Source organism: Dioscorea cayenensis, chromosome 11, assembly GCF_009730915.1.
Source record: "Dioscorea cayenensis subsp. rotundata cultivar TDr96_F1 chromosome 11, TDr96_F1_v2_PseudoChromosome.rev07_lg8_w22 25.fasta, whole genome shotgun sequence".
NCBI lineage: Eukaryota > Viridiplantae > Streptophyta > Magnoliopsida > Dioscoreales > Dioscoreaceae > Dioscorea > Dioscorea cayenensis.
Genome location: NC_052481.1, coordinates 14798621 through 14812049, shown reverse-complemented (window position 1 = coordinate 14812049; position 13429 = coordinate 14798621). Strand labels below are relative to the sequence as shown.

At 43.3% G+C, this 13429-nt stretch overlaps 1 non-coding gene across 1 annotated transcript; it reads left to right on the top strand.

Annotated features, from left to right (window-relative positions):
* The first annotated feature begins 5542 nt into the window (after positions 1–5542).
* Positions 5543–5649, top strand: LOC120272820. Its single transcript, XR_005540355.1, has one exon. It is a non-coding gene; the product is annotated as a small nucleolar RNA R71 (small nucleolar RNA).
* The last annotated feature ends 7780 nt before the right edge of the window (positions 5650–13429 follow it).

Below are 13429 nucleotides of genomic sequence, written 5' to 3'. Positions count from 1 at the left end.
TAGCTCTTTCTCCCCGAGTGGTAGCTTTCACTCATCCTATGAGATAGCTCTTTCTCTCATTAGAGCATAACTAGTATCCAACTTGTGAGAGTAGCTTCATACTTCATAGGTGGTAGCTCTTTCCACCCAACAAATACAAATAAACAATAAAACTATTTTGTTCCTTCTTTTCATTTTTTTTTTCAATTTAGCAAAAGAAGTAAACCTAACTAGTCCCTTTAACATCAAACATGAGTTTCCAATAGAGTTCAAAGAGTGAGTAGTGCACTAAGTGTAAATCGGGCAAAAATTTCTAAAAATTCAAGCAAGAACTAGAGCATGAAAACATTCAATGTTAACAATTCTCCTAGACTTAAGAATACAAACATTGCAACTAAGGTGAACCGCCATTGGCTATGTGAGCATATATCAATCAAGAATGATAGAAAAGATGTGCGCATTATGAAACTCCCCCCCCCCAACCTTAAGTTGTACATTGTCCTCAATGTACACATGCAAGCTCACTCAAAATATATCATTCAAAAATAGATGTGGGAGAAGCAATCAAAATAATACTCCCCTGACTCCTAGTGTTGCGTTTGATGAAGCTAATTCATTGGGAGTAGTGTTCTAACGGGTTGTGAAGCTCGCACGGCCAAGTGCCGAAGCACCTTGACCGTGCCCATGACTAAGTCTCAATTTTCAGGAAGACAAGACCATCTGCACGCATACACGAGGGGGTTCAGTGAAGCTCAAGAAAAACAAAAATAACTCGAGTGTATAAAAGATGAAGCAATGAATACAACTCGATAATGCAAAATAACATAAACTCAGAAGGAAAATCCTTTCTGAGTGAACAAGTCTAAAAACAAGAAAATAAGATAAAGTAAAATGCATGAAAGTAAAAGAAAGGTCAAGTGTCGCAGTCGCTCTCGGGCTTCGCTACTGCTGCTGTTGAAGTGGAAGCATATAGTGGGTCCTCTGGTGCTGGGGTCGAGGATGGAGGTGCTGGAGGCACTGGCGGGGCCTGAAGAGTCCTCGGTTGCAGGACAAATGATGAGGCAACGTCTCGCTCTAGGATCTGCTGTAATATGTCAAAACATGCCATGAACTCTGTATACTGAGTGGGCTGCGTAGCCCTAATCTCGGCAACCTCGGCTCGGACCACTCCTATAGCATTCTCGAGCCTCTCAAAGCAATCATTGGCTCGAGAAGGTGAAAACATATGCACTGGGGGTGGTTCCTCGGCCGCCGGAGCTGCCTCGTTCTCCATCGATGCGGGCTGAGGCTTGGGGGCGGGCTGAGATGCTCCAACGTCATCACCCTCATCCTTAGCTATCTCTGGGGCTGGTAGGACTAACGTAAAAACCCCTGTCCGAACCCTGCGGACCATGCCCATCAACCGCATCGTCTTTAGACCCAGGGGAGCGGGTACACTTGTCTTCTCGGCCCCACGAATCGAATCCAAGAGACCCATGCCGAGCACTAATCTCATAATGTAATGGCCCGAGAAGATCGCTCGCAGTCTAGCGTACTGTCCCTGGTGTCTGATGTAATCAGCCAAGATGTGCCCTATGTGGATCAGTATGCGCTCTACCATCGAGTACAAGTACAACAACTCCTGGCGCCTCAAGACACCAGTACTATCGCCACGGCCTTTCACCGACCTACTCATGATGGCGTGCAAATATCTGTAGGCAGGTCAGGAAAGGCACGTGGCCTTGGAGACCCCCGGCTCGTACTGACCTTGACCACATAGCACTCTGTAAGCTCTCTGCGGGGTCAAGGTTCCAGGATAATCAGTAGGCAACTGTGCATACTCCTCTGAATCTGTGAATGCCTCCTTATATAAGCCAAGTAGTATGGAAAACTGCGTAATGCTCAAGCTATGGTGGCGTCTAAACACTCTGAACTGAAATGGTGCCCAAACTATTGTAGCTCGCATACGCTCTATCAAACTCAAATGAGGAGAGCACCTACAATGCAAACTCTCGGATAGCTGGCTCTCTAATCGTCAACAACTGCTGCCAACCACCATCTGAAACAAGGACCTCAACCTCATCAGCGAACTCATCTCCCTGCTGAAGATCTCGTAGTATAGTTGTGTCCAGGAATCGAGTCTGTCCGAAGCGGAGTCTCGATAAGCGCTCATAACGGGCCTGATGTTCGGGAATCACAAATCGCATGCCCTCGGGCTCAGAGGATGACTCACGTGGCCTCTTATCAGCTTGCTTCTTTGTCCTAGGTGCCATGATCTGCGAAATTTAAACAAAATTAGTCAAACAAGTTGATAAAACAATACTGCAGAAATCCACACGATCGTGTGGAATTTCCGCACGCCCGTGTGGATTCACGGGGCATGAGAACCGCACGGCCAGGCATCAACAATCCAAAAATATAACTCAATAATATCTCTAACTTTGTTCTAAACGTAAATCATTGTTCTAATTGAAGAAACGAAGCATTATTAAACAGATTAATCAATAGAAATCATGAATTGACGAAGAAGATGAAGAAAATGAATTTACCGACGAGGAGAAGTGAGAAAATAAAGAGCCGGCCGGATAAGTTGCTAAAATACCACCAAACTGGAACAATGGACTCGGAGAATGTTGTCAGAGTGTTTTCAAGTGAAAAGGAGTAGTGAAGAAGGAGAGAAATCATCCCCTTTTTAAACAGAACTCGCGACTTTTGACGTTCTGTGCATCCACATGTGCGTGTGGAAATTCCCCACGCCCGTGTGCCTCACTTCAAAAGCTCCACAGGGGTGTATGCACGCCCCTGTGCGCTCTCGAGAAAAACTCTCACTGACTTAGAACGATCTCCCATGGGCATACGGAAATTATCCACGCCCGTGTACCAGACCCACAGGGGCAGATGCACGCCCCTGTGGCTTCCCTGGACATCCGAGAAAGATATCAAGTCTTCCACAAGCCCCTGCGGAAATTCCCCACGGGCGTGGACATTCACAAGCCCAATTGACAGGGGCAGCCGCACGCCTCTGTGTTTTCTCGGGATGGAGGGAACAACCTGTAGATTTTCGCACGGACGTACGGAAATTACCCACGCCCGTGTGTGGTTAACAAGGTCACCCACAGGGGCGAGTCCAAGCCCCTGTGTGTTCTCGGGAAAATCTGCCCAACTCTGCAGGAAGGCACACGCCCGTGCTGAAATTACCCACGGGCGTGCGCCAGTCGCATGGTCGTCCACAGGGGCGGCCGCACGCCCCTGTGCCCTCTCTGGATGAGTTCATAGTGCACATCCACATACGTGTGGAATTTCCGGACGCCAGTGTGTTTTCTCTGGATGACTTAGAAAAACCTGCACGCTCTACAGAACTAGTCTGAACATGTCTACACACTCAGAGCCTGCCCTATTATCCAAAATTTACCAGATAAAAACACAAAATAGAACTCAAATGACCAAACTTTGCCAATTCGCAACAAAACACACAATGAATTCTTTTAAAAACCCACAATAAAATTGCAGCACAAATACTCAAAAATTTCAACACCAACACTTAACAATTTATTCATGCAAACAAACTAAACTAAAAGGTACGAAAATAGTAAACACTTGGGTTGCCTCCCAAGAAGCACTTGTTTAACGTCACTAAGCTTGACGTATCTTTCTTACCTCATAGGGGCTCATGAATGAAGGTTGCCCACTTACCCATAACTTGAAAGCATGATGGGCAAAGTCTCTTGAGGGTAGAGGGTGTACTATCGAGCTTCGGACCACCTAGCAATCGTTCATCCAACTTCCTTGGCTCATGTATGTCTCCAATAGTCTTGGGGCGTTTTCGGTGGCGTCTCCTAGCCCTCTTCATTTTCCGGAGCACATTTTTCAAGATCCCCGGGGTAGATGTTTCCTCTCCATTCAAACCAAGCATCATTACTTCTTCATTGCTCTCCTCTTGGTCGAACAAACCTTCATACGGATCCGGGTTGAACATTTCCTGTATATATTCATCAACAATCTCATCAGTAGTGTCTAGAAAATACAAAGTGTCATCAAAATCGAGAGAATGCTGCATGGCTTCAGCAAGGCGGTAAGTGAGCTTATCGTCTCCGACTATTAATGTGAGCTCTCCACCGTCCATGTCAATCAATGCTTTGGAAGTCCGAAGAAAGGTCTCCCAAGTATCAAGGGTACATCTGCATCCTCATCGACATCTAGCACTACAAAGTCAACCGGAAAAATGTACTTGTCCACCTTGACAAGCACGTCTTCCATGATGCCTCTCGAATGTCATACCGTTCGGTCAGCCAATTTTAAAGTCATCCGAGTAGGCCTAGGCTCACCCAAGCCTAGCTTTTGGAAGAAAGTATATGGCATGACGTTGATACTTGCCCCTGAATCCCCCAATGCCATTTCCTCACCTAAGTTGCTGATGTTACACGGAATAATGAAGCTTCCCGGTCCTTCTTGTTCGGCATGTTCTTTGGCAACACCGCCGAGCATGAAGCATCAAGCACCACTGAAGCACTCTCCTCCATTTTCCTCTTGTTGGTCAATAGGTCTTTCAGGAACTTCGCATACTTAGGCATTTGAGCCAAAGCCACAACAAAAGGAATGTTGATATGGAGTTGCTTGAACAAACTCAGGAACTTCTTATACTGTTCATCTCCTTGGTCATTCTTCAATCTAGAGGAATAAGGGATTCTTGGCTTGAAAGGTGGGGGTGTCACCTCTTTCTCATTGTTTTCTCCCTTCTCAACCTCTACAACCTCGGGTGCGTGTTCTTTCGGCTTCTCACTCGGAAGCCTCCCTTCAACCTCACGACCGCTTCTCAAAGCGATCGCCTTCACATGTTCTCTCGGGTTAGTTTCCGTGTTGCTTGGTAAACTCCCATGTGGCCTTTCGGAAAAAGATTTCGCAATTTGCCCCACTTGATTTTCAAGATTGTGCAAGGAGGCGGTGTGATTGCGAAGTGTAGCCTCGACTGATTCAAACCTTGTATTTGCCGATTGAACAAATCTAGCCAAGTGCTTCTCCAAATCCGTCATTCGGGTTTCCAAGCCCTCGAAATTGCTTTTTCCACTTGAGGGGCTTGTTGTTGTTGTTGGAACCCCGATGGCCCCATGGTCTTCGTGGTCCTTGATTACTCCATGAAAAGTTAGGATGATTCTTCCAACCTGAATTGTAGGTGTTGCTGTATGGATTCCCTTGAGGTCTTATTCCATTACCTACAAAGTCAACATTCTCAATAGAAGAAACATCACCTGTGACGATTGGGCAATCGAAGGGAGCATGTCCTCCACCACAACCGGTGCAATTGGTCACGGCCGCAACTCTATTTGAAGCTATAAGATCTAGCTTCTTACTCAAACTCTCCACTTGGGCCGCCAATGAAGTTACATCATCAATTTCATGGAGACCGGCCACCTTTTTCTTTTCCCTAGCGTTCTACTGGTAGCTATTTAACCCAATTTCCTCAATCAATTGACGAGCCTTGTCGGGGGTCTAGCTACCTAAGGTACCTCCTGCCACCGCATCCAAGAGTTACCTTGTACTCTGGTTCAAACCATTGTAGAAAGTTTGAACAATCATCCACTCCGAGAATCCGTGTTGCTGACACTTGCGCAGAAGTTCCTTGAACATTTCCCATGTCTCAAATAGAGACTCCAATTCCAACTGCACAAAGGATGAGATCTCATTCCTAAGCTTTGCTGATTTTCCGGGAGGGAAATAACGGGCTAGAAAAGCTTCTACCATCTCCTCCCATGTAGTGATTGATGCCCTAGGTAATGAGTGTAGCCACTGCTTTACTTTCCACTTTAAGGAAAATGGGAAGGCTCTCAATTTGATGGCATCATCCGTCAAACCATTTATCTTCAGCATGTCACACATCTCGACGAAGCTCTCTATGTGACTGTTTGGATCCTCATCGGCCAAACCGTTGAATTGTGCGGACTTCCGCAGCATATGGATGAATGTCGGGTTTAGCTCGAAATTCTGAGCTGTAATTGGGGGACGCACAATACTCGATTGTGTCCCCAAGGTCTGGCATAATTGGATAGTGTTCGTTGTTGCTCATTTTATTCTGCCATATTGTCAGATCCTTCTACTTCCAAATCAGCTGGATTAGGCTGTTCTTGTACAGGTTCTTTCCCTTTCCTTCGAAGGGTACGTTCAAGGTCAGGGTCTCCTTCAATCAATATTGATGGATTCCCTCGGGTCATAACCTGGAGCTGCACCAAAAGTAAAAAAAAAAGAAAATCAGAACGATGATAGAATAAGAAGATATGAAATAGAATGTGTAGTGAAATAGCTAAGAAAACAAAGTGCAAAGTATCTCTAAACGCCTAGCTCCACGGCAACGGCGCCAAAAACTTGACAAGGTCCCCTTGCTTATATCCCGCAAGTACACGGGCTTGTCGAAGTAATAATCTCGGATGAGCGGGGTCGAATCCACAGGGAGTAGGGAGTAAAGACACTTAATTCGATTCTTAGCTATGTGGAATATCAACAATGATAAGTGTGGAATTGATTCAATTCTCAGAAATTAAAAGCAACAAGTAAGAGAATAAAAGTAAGGAGGAGGCAAAGCAATCGATAAAGATGGGGTACTCGGATGATGCTTCACCTAGGATAATCACTTCAAGTGCAAGAACTCTCTATTATGCTTCCTAATTAATGCAATGGTGAGTCGTGGAAATCCTTACACACATAGTCCCAAATCTAAGGTCAACTATGAATAACTCTATACATGTCCCGGAGGAGAAATCGAACAATCTCAACATCTCACACTCGCATAGAGTTGCAATGAGCTCTAGGGATTCCAAGTGATAAATCTCTTCCTAGATTAAGACCTAACCCTTTGGTCCATGCGGAAGGTCCCCAACCACAATTAAGGCCTAGATACTAAGATCACCTCAATGCTTCACTCTATTGCACGCGCAACTAGGCCCCAGCGGAGGTTCATCCCTTAGACCATTCACTCTATTATGGCCGCAAAAAACTCGAGGAACGGAGGTAGAATCTATCACATCGGAGGGGAAAGGGGACGCTCCTGTACCTCTCGACTCACCCTCTCAACCCTCTCCAACCTAGCTTTATGTAACGCTCGTGGTGTGTCATTCACTCACAAGGTTAACAATAAGAACTCTCAACCCTAGTGTCACTCTAAGGGAAATGTTCATAAAATCAAGCATTCAAGGTTGGAACTCACAATAAACATCAATTTATTGACAGCATAATAAAGAAGTTCAAAGAAACGAATACATCCTAGGGTTCACAATCACCCAAGTACCCACTAGGGGGTTTAGCTCTCCATGGAGCTAAGTACAATCAAAGAAATAGAATGTAAAAGCAATGAATCCATAAAGAAACACCCTCAATAGTCGTGTCGATGGTCTTGTGGAAAGTCCTCTACTCGTCATCCAAGGATTCCTTCGTCCGGTATAGGATACGTCTCGATCGAAGCTCCCCTACCAACCTTCTTCCTAATGGAATTACGATGTCAGAGCCGTAGAACCTCTCAAAAACCTTGGCCAATACCCCTCGAAACCCTAGCTAAAGCCCTCTCGCAAGTTGGGGAAAAGATGGAGGAAAAAAAATACCAAAATCGGGGCTGAACCGGCTTTAAATAGCGCTGGAATTGGGCAATTCCACGGGCCTGGATGGTACACGCACCCGTGCAGAATTTCCACATTGGCATAGATAATTTCCACACGCCCGTGTTGATTCTCTGTTTCTCTGATTTCTCGGTGGGCTGTGAACAGTTCTGCTACAGTAATTGTTGCATTGCTCTGCTACAGTCTTCGACCTGAATAACTTCCCAATTCCATACTTTCATCGGGGTAACGCAAACGGGCACACGTTCACGTCGTGAATCACTTGCTTCTTCAATGATATATATGTTGGTGGGGTTCTTGTTCTTGTATGCATAAGACGGAATGGTCAAGTGTGACTGCCTTTGTGCCCCTCCAAATGGATGTGCTCACTCGAATGCGAGGAGGTTGGCACACACTCTAGCATCTCACACCTGTCCTATGTCTTCGTGTTTGAACCTTAGCAAGATCTCTTCCAAAATAGGTGCATTATGATCCACATTGGCCTATTTCCTTCATACTTAGCCTCGCAGCCCTACCTGCGTAAAAGTAAAATAAAGACACACATATTAATGTAAAAACTTGAGAAAAGTAATGCTCAACATAAGGAATGAACGCTTCGCATTCATATCACACAAGCACTTATCATATTGTTTTGATTGCTTCTCCCACATATATTCTTCATTGATATACATTATGAGTGAGCTTGCATGTGTACATTGGGGACAATGTACAACTTAAGTGTGGGGGGAGTTTCATAGTGGACATATCTTTTATATTAGCTTTGATTGTTATACATACTCACATAGCCAATGGCGGTTCACCTTAGTTGCAATGATTGTATTCATGAGTTTAGGAGAATTTTTAACATTGAATGTTTTCATGCTCTAGTTCTTGTTTGAATTTCTAGGAATTTTTACCCAATTGACATTTGTTGCACTACTCACTCTTTAAACTCTTTTGGAAACTCATGTTTGATGTTAAAGGGAGTAGTTATAGTTGTGTTTTGTGTAAAAAAAAAAAGAACAAAATAATTTTATTGTTTGTTTGTGCTTGTTGGGTGGAAAGAGCTACCACCTATGAAGTATGAAGCTACTCTCATAAGTTGGATACTAGCTATGCCCTAATGAGAGAAAGAGCTATCTCATAGGATGAGTGAAAGCTACCACTCCGGTAGAAAGAGCTACCACCTCAAAAGTGTGAAAGCCACCTTAGCGCCGGCTTTGGGAAGGGCTACCTTAGAGGATGTGTGAAGCTACTACCATCTATGAAATTGTTGTCACTTTTGTAGATAAATAACTCCCTTGTACTTAGAACTTTGAAGAGTATACCTTGGGTTGTTTTGAATGATGACAAGGTCCCCTTGCGTATATCCCGCAAGTGCACGGGTTTATCGAAGTAATAATCCCGGGTGAGCGGGTATCAAATCCACAGAGAGTAGGGAATAAAAACACTTAATTCGCTTCTTAGCTATGTGAAAGATCAGTAGTGATAATTGTGACAATGATTCAATTTTCAAAAGTAAAAGCAACAAGTAAGAGAGCACGAGTAAAGGAGGAGGTAAGGCAATCGATAAAGATGGGGTACTCGGATAATGCTCCACCTAGGATAATTGTTTCAAGTGCAAGAACCCTCTATTATGCTTCCTAATCAATGCAATGGTGGGTCGTGGAAATCCTTAATTACATAGTCCAAAATCTAAGGTCAACTATGCCTAACTCTATACATGTCCCGGAGGAGAGATTAGATAACCTCTCAACATCGCACTCGCATAGAGTTGCAATGAGCTCTAGGAATTCCAAGTGATAAATCTCTTCCTAATTATAGACCTAACCCTTTGGTCCAGGTGGAAGATCCCTAACCATAATTAAGCCCTAGATACTAAGATCACCTCAACGCTTCACTCCATTGCACGCACAACTAAGCTTCAGCGGAAGTTCATATCTTAGACCATTCACTCTATTATGGCTGCAAAGAACTCGAGGAACAGAGGTAGAATCTATCAGGTCAGAGGAGAAAGAGGACACTCCTGTACCTCTCGACTCATCCTCTCAACCCTTTCCAACCTAGCTTTGTCTAAAGCTCGTGGTGTGTCACTCACTCACAAGGTTACCAATGAGAACTCTCAACCCCAATGTCACTCTAGGGGAAATGTTCATACAATCAAGCATTCAAGGTTGGAACTCACAATAAACATCAATTAATTGAAAGCACAATAAAGAGATTCAATGAAATAAATACATCCTATGGTTCATAAATACCCAAGTACCCACTAGGGGTTTTGCTCTCCATGGAGCTAAGTGCAATCAAAGAAATAGAATGTAAAAGCAATGAATCCATAGAAAACCCCTCGATGGTTATGTTGATGCTCTTATGGAGAGTCCTCTACTCGTCGCAAGGGATCCTTTGTCCGACCTAGGATACACCTCGCCGGATTGGTGCCTACGAAAGCTCTCCCAATAACCTTCTTCCAAATGTTGCGCGATGTCGGAGCTATAGGACCTCTCCAAAACCCTAGCCAATACCCCTCAAAATCTTAGCCGATGCCCTCTCTCAAGTTGAGGAAAAGATGGAGAAAAGAATGCCGAAATCGGGGCTGAATCGGCTTTAAATAGGGCTGGAATCGGGCGAGCACACGGGCCTGTGGATCTTTCACACGCTCATGTGGAATTTCCACACGGGTGTGGATAATTTCCACACGCCTGTGTGGATTCTCTGAATTCCTATATTTTTGGCCGGCTATAAACAGTGCTGCTACAGTACTTTACTACATTGCTCTACTACAGTATCCGGCCTGAATAGCTTCCTGAATTCATACTTTCATCGGGGTAACGCAAACGGGCACATGTTCACGTCGTGGATCACTTCCTTCTTCAATAATAGACAAGTTGGTGGAGCTCTTGTTGTATGCGCATAAGTCGGAATGCTCGAGTGTGACTGCCCTTGTGCCCCTCCAAATGGATGTGCTAACTAGAATATGAGGAGGTTGGCATACACTCTTGCATCTCACACCCGACCTATGTCTTCGCGTTTGAACCTTAGCAAGATTTCCTCCAAAATCGGTGCATTGTGTTCCACATTCGCTTCTTTCCTTCATAATCGGCCTCACAACCCTACCTGCACAAAACTAACATAAAAACACACATATTAGTGTAAAAACCAGAGAAAAGTAATGCTCAACATAAGGAATGAACGCTTCGCCTTCATATCGCACAAGCACTTATCAAACTCCCCCACACTTAAACTTTTGCTTGTCCTCAAGCAAAAATTAAAATGTTATGTGCATCAATGAAGAAAATATTGAAAGTGCTTGGCCTTAGGTTCACCAAAGTATACAAAGAGAGCATTCTACAAGTAAGGGAAATTTCAACACTAAATAGGAAAAAAATCAATTCTCTAGCTAAAAACTTGCATCAAAAAGGACAACAAACCTGAAATCGTGTATATTTGTGAACTCAGTCAAAACAACCCAAGGTATACTCCTCAAAGTTCTAAGTACAATGGACTTATTTATCTACAAAATTGACCACAATTTCAAAGATGGTAGTAGCTTCACACATTCTCTAAGGTAGCTCTTTCCAAAGTGGCCGCTAAGGTGGCTTTCACACTTTCGAGGTGGTAGCTCTTTCTACCGGAGTGGTATCTTTCACTCGTCCTATGAGATAGCTCTTTCTCTCATTAGGGCATAGCTAGTATTAACTCTCGTGGTGTGTCACTTACTCACAAGGGTTACCAAGGTGAACTCTCAACCCTAGTGTCCCTCTAAGGGAGCATTCAATCAATCAAACATTCAAGATTGGAACTAAATTAAAACATCAACTAAGGAAAGCATAATAAAAGGTTTAATGAAACAAATACATCCTAGGGTTCACAAATCCAAGTACCAACTAGGGGTTTAGCTTTCCATAGAGCTAGTTACAATCAACAATAAAATCGAATATAAAAACAAGTAATCCATAGAAAACCGCCTCAGTAGTCATGTATAAGGTCTTGTGGAGTGGCCCTGTCTCCTCCAAAAGTCCCCTTGTCCGGCCAAGGCACACCTCGCTGAATCGATACCGACAAAAACTCCCCCAATAACCTTCTTCCAAGTAGAGCGTGATATCGAAGCCGTAGAACCTCTTAAAAATCCTTTCTAATACATCTCAAAACCCTAGCCGCCGCCCTCTTGAAAGTTGAGGAAAAGATTGAGAAAAGAATGCTTAAATCAGGCTGAAAATCTGCTTTTAAAGGATTGGAATTGGGCATCCACACTCCCCTGTGAATGCCCCTATGGATTTTCGGCACGGGTGTGGAGAATTTCAACACGCCTGTGTGGATTCTCTGAAATTCAATTTCTCGGCTGCCTGTGAATAATACCTGCTACAGTAAATTGCTATATTGTTTGCCTACAGTACTTGCTGTAGTATTGGCCCGAAATACTCCCGAATCCATGTTTTCATCGAGGTAACGTAAACGGGCACACATTTACATGGTAGATTGTTTTGCTTCTTCAATAAACGGCATCATTGGTAAAGCTCTTGCTATCAATGCACAAATCGGGATACTCGAATGTGACTACCTTTGTGCCCCTCCAAATCATTGTGCAATCTTGAATATAAGGAGGTTGTCACATATTCTCATATCTTGAACCCAACTTATGTCTTCACCTTTGATTCTTTTCAAGATTTCTTCCAAATGTGTGTGTTCACGATCTACATTGGCTTCTTTCTTTAACATTCGGCTTCACAATCCTATATGCATGAAAGTAACACAAATGCACAAGTATTAGCGCTGAAACTTGATAAAAGTAATGCTCAATATAAGGAAAGAATACTTTGCATTCTTATCACACAAGCACTCATCACCCACCTCCACATATATTTTTGATTGCTTTATATTTTATTGTGCTTGCAAGCGTATATTAAGGGCAATGTACATATTAAGTGTAGGGGAGAGTTCACATTACACATGTTCTATAGTTATACTTTCATTATTCATGCTCATGTAGGAAATGGCTGTTCACCTTAGTTGTAATGGTTGTATACTTAAGTTTAGGAGAATTTTTAACATTGAATGTTCTCATGCTCTAGTTTTTACTTGAATTTTTAGGAATTTTTGTCCAGTTGACACCTGTTGCACTACTCACTCATTAAACCTTCTGGAAACTCAAGTTTGACCTTTAAGAGACTAGTTAGTTGTTTCTTGTTTTAATTTCTTTGAAAAAAATGTTATTTTGTTTTATTTGTGCTTGGGGTGGTGGAAAGAGCTACCACCAATGAAGTATGAAGCTACTCTCATAAGTCGGACACTAGTTATGTCCTAATAAGAGAAAGAGCTATCTCATGGGATGAGTGAAAGATACTACCCTGGTAGAAAGGGGTACCATCTTGATAAGTGTTTGTGCGATAAGAATGCGAAGTGTTCTTTCCTTATAATGAGCATTAGTTTTATCGGGTTTTAAAGCTAATATGTGTATATTTATGTTACTTTCATGCAGATAGGATTGTGAGGCCGAATATTAGAGAAAAAAGCCAAAGTGGATCATAAATGCATCATTTGGAGGAAATCTTGAGAAGGTTCAAACCTGAAGACATAAGTCAGGTTCAAAATGCAAGAATGTGTGCCAACCTCCTAGTATTCAAGTTAGAACAACGATTTGAAGGGGCACAAGGACAGCCACATTCATGCATTCCGGCATGTGCATGTTGACAAGTTCCCCTTCCGTATATCCCGCAAGAGCACGGGTTTGTCGAAGTAATAATCCCGGATGAGCGGGTATCGAATCCACAGGGAGTAGGGAGTAAAAATACATAATCCGCTTCTTAGCTATGTGAAAGATCAATAATGATAAGTGTGACAGTGATTCAATTCTCAAAGTAAAAGGCACAAGTAAGAGAGCACGAGTAAAGGAG